The following is a 9,707-nucleotide window of genomic DNA, read 5'->3' as shown; positions in this document are numbered from 1 at the left end:
GACATCAGAGAGGCATTCCCATTGTTATCGCACAGAAGCCTATGAATGTAATGCAATTTTCTCACAGAAATGGATTTTTGGAATTATACTGTTACGTGTGCTATTATATGTAAGATTAACACCAACTTTAGAGGCTCTGCATGTTTTCATGTAATCCCTTTTTACAGAGAACTAAAATTCTAACTTTCCATTATTGTAAATTGTATAAACAGAAAAGATTCCATTAAAAGAACTGTAGAAAAGGACATGAAACATAAACAGGAAAAATATTTAAGAATGCATAAAAGTGACAAAATTAGCAAGAAAAGCTAAAATCAAAACATAATTAGGCATCATGTATTGGCTGAATCACTATTTTAGTAAAATATATCTACCAACACAATTTTAATAAAATATTCTTGCTTTATAGTGATGCATACTTAGTAATAAAAAGAAAACCCCAATCACATAGAAACTAAGAAAAAAAGTGACAATTGGTCTCATAATAACCTAAACCAAGATAACTAACCTCAATATTTAGTAAACTTTATTCCAAATATCAGTTTATTCACATATTCAGAGACAATAAGAGCAAGTTAGCTCTGGTGTTAGAGTGTCCCTGTGATATATATTTTTTGTAAATGACTCATATAATTTTCTCCCTGGGATAGGTTATGAACTTTTTCTTTGTGAAAGATCCTAACAGACTGAAAGATTTCTAGTGTGACCCTGGGGTAACTTTAGGCCTCACAACTATTACTCTCTACCTTCCACTTTTCTTGCTGAACCCCAATTGCGGAAACAACAGCTGCTAAATCACAAGAAAAATCTGTGCCTCTTCTGAGGCACAGATTTTTTCAATAACCGTTAGGGAAACTGGCTGAACTTGAGCTGACCCTTTCGGCTAAAGTCTACCTTTCTTCCCCAAGGTAGACTAATCTTTTCGGGTTATTGTCACACCATGGCATTTCAAATAAAAGCTTAGGCCTAAAGGCTCCCTAGTTAGTTTCTCCAGCTTTTGGTGTGACTGGGAGGTATCTGGGGCTGCTGCTTCTCAGCCAAGGTCACATCTCCCAAACAAGAGCGCACAAGATATAGGCCCTTGTGGTTCTCCTTCCTCAGATCTTGCTTCTGACCAGTGCTCCTTCTTCTGTTGAGTACCCGCTAAATGTGATTCTTTCTCTTCAGAGTTCTCAGGATAGGCCTGTCGATTTAAATCATTTCACTATTTGGGACTAATGTAGATGGAGTGAGATGTTGAACTGAGAGTAATGGGGTCTTCTTATTTATCCCCTTGTTCATTTTATTTTAATATGGATGATCAATAGCCAGTGAAACTCCCATTCATTGCCCAGTGTTTTACATGTACAAATGTTATGGTGCCACAGCACTGAATATTGAAGCTCTTGCAGGATTTTACCAATAACAACTTAGAATTTCAGTGGCCACTTGGAGGAACTTCAGATATGAATAAAGTAAATCACCCATGTGCATCTTAGATTTAAGGGGTTCAAGACTACACATAGTCCATGGGCAGAGTAGTTATGTTTTGACATGAAGAGGACTCTAAAAGACAGGAAAATTCTAAAATTGCTTCCCTGAAGTACTTTTTATGAAAGGCTAATAGAATAAGGAGAAGCTAAAATCAAAGCTCAAACTCCCCTCTTCTGACTCAACTCCAGACTGGCCACCCACCACATCCATGGTATCTTGACTTCTTCCCCATTCATATTAATTTTCTAACACTGCATAACAAACTACTATACACTTATCAGCTTAAAACAGCATCTGTTTATTATCTCACTGATCTGTAAGTATGAAGTTCAGGTGGGGTTACTAGGTCTTCTGGTTACAACCTTACAAGGCCAAAATCAAGTTGTCTGCCAGGCAGCACTTTCATTTGCAAGCTCTGGGGAAGAATATGTTCCCAAACTCATGCTGGCTGCTGGAAGAATTTAGTTTCTTATACTTGGATAAATGAGGTCCCTATTTCCCAGCTGCGGGCTGTTTTCAGCTTCTAAAAGCCACCTATGCCTTTTCTCAGTGTCTTGCATCTCCGACCCAGCAGCTGGACACACATTCTCTCTCATGCTTCAAATGTCTCTAACTTGCCCTTCTGTCACTAGCCAAAATAAAATGATCTATGTTCAAGGGCTCCTATTACTAGTGTTAGGTCCACTCAAATGTGCTCCCCATCATAAAGTCAAATGATAGTGACCTTAATTTCATCTGCAAAACCCCTTTTGCCATGTAATATGATGTAATCACAGAAGTTCTACGAGGAGGTGAACCTGTGAGCTATCTAGAATTCTACCTTCTATATCATTGCTCTGCAACTCCTGGTCCTTCAGGACTTCTGCCAGACCCTTTCCCCCTTTCCCCACCACACCCTGCCATTGGACAATAAACCTTCACAATGTCTTACAAAGTAGTCAGAGATGATGACCTACCTTGCTTGTCTTGTAAAATTAAATTTTGGTTAAAATTATATTTATATGATTAAGTTAAGAACTTTTGAAACCCTCATGAGAAAGAAAAGTTCACGGGAGAATATAGGATTGTTCGAGTAGCTTGTATAAAGTCTTGAACTGAATCCATCTTTTTATAGGAAGAAGAGTTATGAAAGAAAGCAGGTTAGAGAAGGCAGAATGCATTAAAAGTCAAAATGGCAGCAAATACACCTATCAAAATTTGACCAAGGATGGATATAAAAAGAGTATAAAAGTCCTCTTAGTATCTAACAATGAGATTTTTGCTGTCAGTATTGATTAAGCAATTTCCAGTGTTATAAGGTGGAGGGATGTAGCTCCCAGATTTTAAGGCCAACTCACTTCTATCCTCAGAGAATATTCCCCTCTTGTTCAGGGAGAAAACAGTACAACCGGCCTGCCTACTTTCTCCATTGATGGCCCTAACCCTGAAACAAGAGGTGGCTGGGCACTTTGCAGATACTGTGGTTTAGAAAGCAAGAAATATTAAGCTCTAGTTAATAGCCCTTCTGGTTCATTATTTAGATGAATTCATGTACATGTCTAATCAGTGTAGACAAAAGTACCTGTAGTTATTGTAAAGAAACTGTCACTGAAAGAACCATTATCCTGCCTTCATTTGAAAGAACATAGGTAGACAAAGGACAAACTGTCTGTCAGAATGACATCCCTCTGAGGAATTAACTGTTCTGGTCAGCCCACAGGTTTCCTTACTTAAAAAAAAAAGGGGGAGACATTTGTACACAACTGCAAATACAAAATGTTCTATTTCTATTTGATACTATGTCTACCCTTTCTACCATAAACTTTATTATTTTCTATCATTTGTCCTCAGAGTAGCAAGCAGGTTTCAGAAGTAGGAATCTCAAATAACCCCCAGACTCAGCATTTATCTGAGTCACCACCTGCTTTCTCACTAGTTACATTTTACTGTCTGCTGCTGAATCTTTTCAGAAGGGATCTATTTTGCATACAGTGTAGTACTATTAAATATGGACCAGACATCTTTACCTGGAACATCCAGGAAAAGAATCCCCAGACTGTAATTTCAAAATGTCACAGATTGATTACTTACTATCTGATGCCTCCCATACCAATACCTCAGAATATAAATCAGACCGTGACAGCATCAGAGCCAAAATAAGAAGGTAAGGGACAGTGAACCCTTAAGGATCTCAAATGATCTGGCTATTCGTTTGCTGAAACTGGTTCAATGTTCATGTAAAAACAAGAAAAAATTATCTTTGCCTCCTTCTCTCACATGTATTGGAGCATTTCTCTTTGTCCAAATAAAAAATGTTATCCTTAGCTTTCCATGGCTAATTCCCAAAAGATGCCTCAGGGGATTGTTCAATGTCATAGGACACCATTGACAATGGATTCTTAACTTTCATGAATTGTCCCATGTATGATCGGACAAAAAGGATCTTTGCCCTGGGTAGATTTATTAAAGATGGTTTTCTGTAACATAAAAGACTCCCTTTTAAATCCCTCTTACTTTTGAACTTCCCATTGCCATGGAACTTTATTACTATTTGAATATGAACAATCATGACAAGATTTGGTCTTCTATCTCAGTAGGACAATAAAAGCCAGAGACCCACCATTTATTGTCCCTGTAGTAAAACCCTATCCTCCTGTTTATGCACAATTGCAGCAACACCCAGTTAACTAAGACTTCTGCTAACTAAAATATTAAGATCTTCACATACCCTCTCAGCCCCTCATATCATTCAGACATTTTCCTGCTACTAGACTGAACTACAAAATCCATCTCTTCTCTATACATATTTCTATCCATTCCTGTAAGATTCTAAACACTACCAGTCATTCTTCCTTCCCAGTGGATCATACATTTTGGGACAGCCATGCACTTGTTAGGAATTTTTCCTGCTTCTAACTTCCTTGAAATCTCTTTGGACAACCCAGATTTAGAATTGCTTTTTTGATGGCTTCTATTTCAAAGTCGAACAAAGAGGTTTTTAAGCTGTATTTGCACTTCCCACACAAATTGCTCAAATCTAGCCTTCCAAAGGCCGTATCTGCTGAGGTTTGCCAGACTGTAGCTTTTCCTGAGGACATCAGTTAACTAGAAAACAGAGAGCAAATGTCTATACAGACCTCAGATATCCCTTTCAAATAGATAATGGTTTTGGTATGTTTTGGAAGCAACATAGCCTTCTAATTGCAGCTGATACCTCTATTAAATACAGCAACCACATAAAAGCACTGCTAGATGCTTTCTCCAAAGGCATTAGCTATCATAAACGTGAGGCACACACTATACAGCAGACTTGAGATGATTATTACTCTAAACAATCTTCTTTAAAACATATTCAGGCTATCCATAAAGTTCAAAATCAAAGTCAAAACTAACTCTTGACAATTGGCAGTCAGTAGAGTCAAATCTAATCTCAATCGTTTCTCCAATATAACAGAGGAAAAGATTATATTGTTTGCTCCACGAAGCTGTCCTTTGGTGGCAAAAAGATGACTGCTTGGGTCTATCCTAAGATGCTAAAATGGTGTCTTTCAAAAATGTTACTTTCCTTTCCACTATGGAAAAAGGAAAGAACCATCACAGATAAGCATTAATGGGATAGTTTCAGTAAGATTGAGAAGAATGTTCCTGATACAGGCCTCATCTTTCAAGCACACAATCTCTACTGTTTTTACAAGTGTATACTTCTTGGTTGGCAAAAGGTCTTTCCTTACCATAAAGCAGCTATTCTGACAATAGAAATATTGAGAAATACTTACCCATTTGTATTATTGAGAAGATAACCCAATTTTCTGAAACAATAATAAAGAAATTCTATGAGGCTCTGCCTTTCACCCAGAGCCCTTGTCCTTACTACTTCAAGTCCTCAGAGAAGATGCTGAAACCTGCAGAACCATCCAGGGAACTTCAACTGCCTAATCCCACGCTCTCATGACCTTTAGATCTAGTCCAACAGAAAAACCACAGATCACACTCATGTGAACTGGTCGTGCAACTGGGATCACACCATCTTTTACTCTTCAGATTTATAGGCTGAAGTGGCTAACTTGTAGGGGCTTAATGCATATCCCAAGCCTATCATCAATGTGTCCCAGGGACTCTTCCCTAAGATAAATCACAGGAATACCTGTGTGTCCTTTGGCCCAAGTCCTGGTTTACTGGCTATAACACCAATGTAAGACCAGTATTGAACCTCACTGAAAGATACCTTATCATGTGCTGTTGACATAAACAGTGCAGTTCCAGGAAATAAACCTTTGTATTCATGTTTTCCAGTTTTAAAAAATAGCACACATCCACCCCCTGGATTTCTGTGCCAACAGATCTAAAACTGAAAATATCTCAAGGTTCTCCAGAAGCAGTCAGTACAGTGAAGGAGACAGCTTTCCCAAAATCTTAGATCTATTATTTGTGGGGCTCTGTTTATTGCAAACTATATGGCCTATCCTGTTAGTCATGGTATGTGCACTCAATCAGCCTGTACATGAAGCCTTCCAATAACTAGAAAGCACAGATTTGAGAAACAAGAAGTCATGTGGAATAGGACTTTGTCCATTCTACTCTTTCTATAGGTAAGAATTAACAATGCAAGTATGCTATTTTTGATCCATTGTTATATATAGGGCATATGTATGAGTTTCTGAAACACACCTACATGGGATCATGGTAGAATTAAAGATGTAGAATAATGATCCATAACTTCTTTGAGAATTTGTTAAAAGCAATGGTACCTCTTTTCAGAAAAATGCATTTAAGTACCCACTTACAACTGAAAATTTACATGTAGATTTAGAGAATTCACAGACTTCATGAAGTCAATTCATATATGCCTAAGTAGCCACAAGAATTTATTCTTCTTTTACCTAGAAGGGCTCCAATAATTATATATCATGTACTATCTTTCTGTTCTGCAGTTGTTTTGTAAACCTATTTTCTTAAAATCTTGGGTTGGCAATAAATGAATAGTTTAAGCCAGTGACACCCAGGAAAGTGTCCTATGTATGTTCACTTCAAATGACTCAATTAATATTGCAATGAATATTTATCGATTCTTCCCAGAATTCATGGCACTATCACATAAAGGCTATTTGTTTTAGTGTTCTCCTGTGCATATTTGGGCAGAGATTGATGAAAGACTTTAGTTAATTTAAACAGAGAACTCCTTTTATATAAACCCTTCCTGTAAAAACAGAAGTATGTACATTTAGAAGTCTACATTAACTAACTAAATCATATGGCAAGTTTGAGATAATCTGATGGATGATATTTTCAATTCCGCTTTGTAGATAAGAAAATATTTGAATAAGAGAAGAAACTCACACTGAGCCCCACTCACCAATCTTTGTCACTTTTTAATTATCTTTATCATGCTGCTCTCTTTTGGCTATGTCAGTTATATAAACTAGTACAAGAAAATGAATTTAGATAAAGGCATAACAGAAGATGGCACACTGGCAGCTATTGTTCTGTTTAGATTCCTAGTGTAAGCCCAAACTAAACTGTTGTAATTGTCCTTTGTCTGATTCAACAGTGAGAAGGCCAGTGTCTGGGGAAGGCTTGGACCGACATTTAGGAGAAAACCATCATATGGGTAGATAAAATCTCACACATATCATAGTTCAGCATGAATTTTGGACTAGTAATAATCAGTGCCAAAGAAGGAAAGCAAAACAGGTAGATCGGGGGCATTGGACAACAGGACATCTTAAAGATCGATATTAGAGTCACATGGTGGGGAATGACAGTGGCCACTGGGTTAAAAAGAGCTCTTGTTAGTAGAAGAGCTCTTGGAGGATGCAATATGAAAGAAGTCTAGGTCAGGAGAGGAAACGGGGCAGATGCTACATCAAGCTGAAAGAATGTGTATTGTATTAACACGTGGTACACTCCCAAGTATCTCTGGCTTAAGCACATCAGACATTTCAATTTCTTTTTCTGAGGGGGACGAAGGTGGAATTTCATTAGCTGTGGGTGGATGTGAGATCCAAAGATACATAATTTTTTACTTAAGTATATATAGCATCAATGAATGAATAGTTTAACAGTTATAACATGTAATATTACCTGAGCAGTTAAACAATAAAATGTATTTATGCTGACATGCCATATACACATAGGTATGTAAGTATTATGGAATGATTTTTGCCATTCAAAGAATTACAGTATAGTTGGAAAAATAATTACAAATTTATCCAATGAATAGGTTTACATTCATACTACTTACCACCCCAAGAAATAGTAAGCATATGAAAAAAATAACTTGAGAGTACAAAGCAGTAATGGTATATTTGATAAATCAAATCATGCAAAGTAAAAGAGGTAAGTTTGATAGTGTGGTAAAGCAAAAAGGAGTTCATATTGTAGTTTTTTTTAAATTTTGGTATCATTAATCTAGTTACATGAAGAACATTATGTTTACTAGGCTCCCCTCTTCACCAAGTCCTCCCCACGTACCCCTTCACAGTCACTGTCCAACAGCATAGTAAGATGCTGTAAAATCACCTTGTCTTCACTGTGTTGCACAGCCCTCCCTGTGCCCCCCCACACACACTATACATGTTTTGATACTTATTAATTGCACAAATTTTGATAACTTAAATTCTGTGACTCACTTTTCTTATGGGTACAGAAATTTCACATAGGGTTACTGTGGAATTAAAATTGTAAATGTGGCAGAAAATATATTCATTTATTTTGCTTTGTAGGGAGGTGAATCTTCTATGTATATAGAATATTCTTGTAAGTACATAGAATATCTCAATGCATTACTTACCCTTTTTAAATATATGTGCCTTTGATAACCAAAAGGATAATGGAGAAAAAGGGTATAATTTTTATAATATATATAAAGGAGTGTATATATATATATATATATACATTTATAATATAAATATACATAAATATATTAGCACCTAAGTCACTAATTCCGCATGTACTTACTTTGCACGTATTACCTATTAGACAATGTGATAGGTATAGGCTAAGAAGTGTGTTTTGTTGGTTTTTATTTTTTAAGATGGGTAGGACTCTATTCTCTTAGATATTGCAATCTAAGGATAGAGACAGATATTATGTAAATGCAAAAAGTAAAACTTAAATTGAACACTATGGTCACAATTTTGAATCCAACTATAATAAAATAATGGGTGATATAATAATAGAATAGTCCTCCCATTTTAAACAACAAGAAAACTATTTTCACATAGGCACCACAGATTTTTGTTCTCTGAGAGAAGGGAAATAAGGAAAATGAGTCCTAACTTTGTCCGAGCTTGTGGCCCAGCAGCAATCTCGAGAATATATAGAGGAGAAGGAAATCAAGAAAAGCCCATCATCTCAGATGTTCAACAAGATGAGGAGAAAAGAGATCAAAGTTCAGGTGCTGACTGTCTGGTAAATGTTTTGTCTTTAATGAATGGTTGAATTAATAACTCATTATGGGGTTTCTTTTTAGAAGAGCTAGAAGACTTTGCCACGCTTTTTAAGGAAGGATCCATAGAGGCATAAAATAGGAATAGTGTCAAGTGAGATGGCAACCTTCAATCTTTTTGCAGAGTATATGCTTTGAAGTTGTTTTAACGCTCTACTTGTTTTCCTCTGATATGTCTAGTTTGTTATATTCCATTTAAAAGTTGGAATTTAGTGTAAAACAGTAATTCAGCTTTGTTTAATTAGGATATGACAGTGTTTTCTAGCTTTATGTTTTTTTGATCTTAGGAGTTAAATACTCTTGGATTCAAACTATAGAATTTACCATGATTTACTCCAAATAGCTCTTTCCTTTAAATATTTATTTACTGACACCAAATAATGTAATGAAATCTAAAATATAATTTACAAAGGATATACATAATATTATTATACAGTTTAATACTAATTCAATTCAGCTGATAAAAGACATAAAAGCAAATGGGACAAAGTTCTATTCTTAATGCATTATAATAGGGTGACAACAGGTTTATAAGTGACTAATTATACTGATAATAAAGGAAACAATAGAATGTATTAAAAATGTGGAAAATAACTGAAGACTAATACTTTAAACTTGTTGTATACTATGGATATAAGGTACAAATTGCAGCCAACACTCAGATCATAATACTACTAGCTCCACTGAAACTGTCTTCTTGCGGTTTTTCAATAAATAGCTATACAAGTGTTGTTTCACCTGTCTTTTTACTTGATAGGAAAGGGTCCACACAGAATGTACTCTTTTGCATCTAATTATTTTTGTTCAA

Source organism: Manis javanica, chromosome 2, assembly GCF_040802235.1.
Source record: "Manis javanica isolate MJ-LG chromosome 2, MJ_LKY, whole genome shotgun sequence".
NCBI lineage: Eukaryota > Metazoa > Chordata > Mammalia > Pholidota > Manidae > Manis > Manis javanica.
This window is presented reverse-complemented; position numbering follows the sequence as displayed.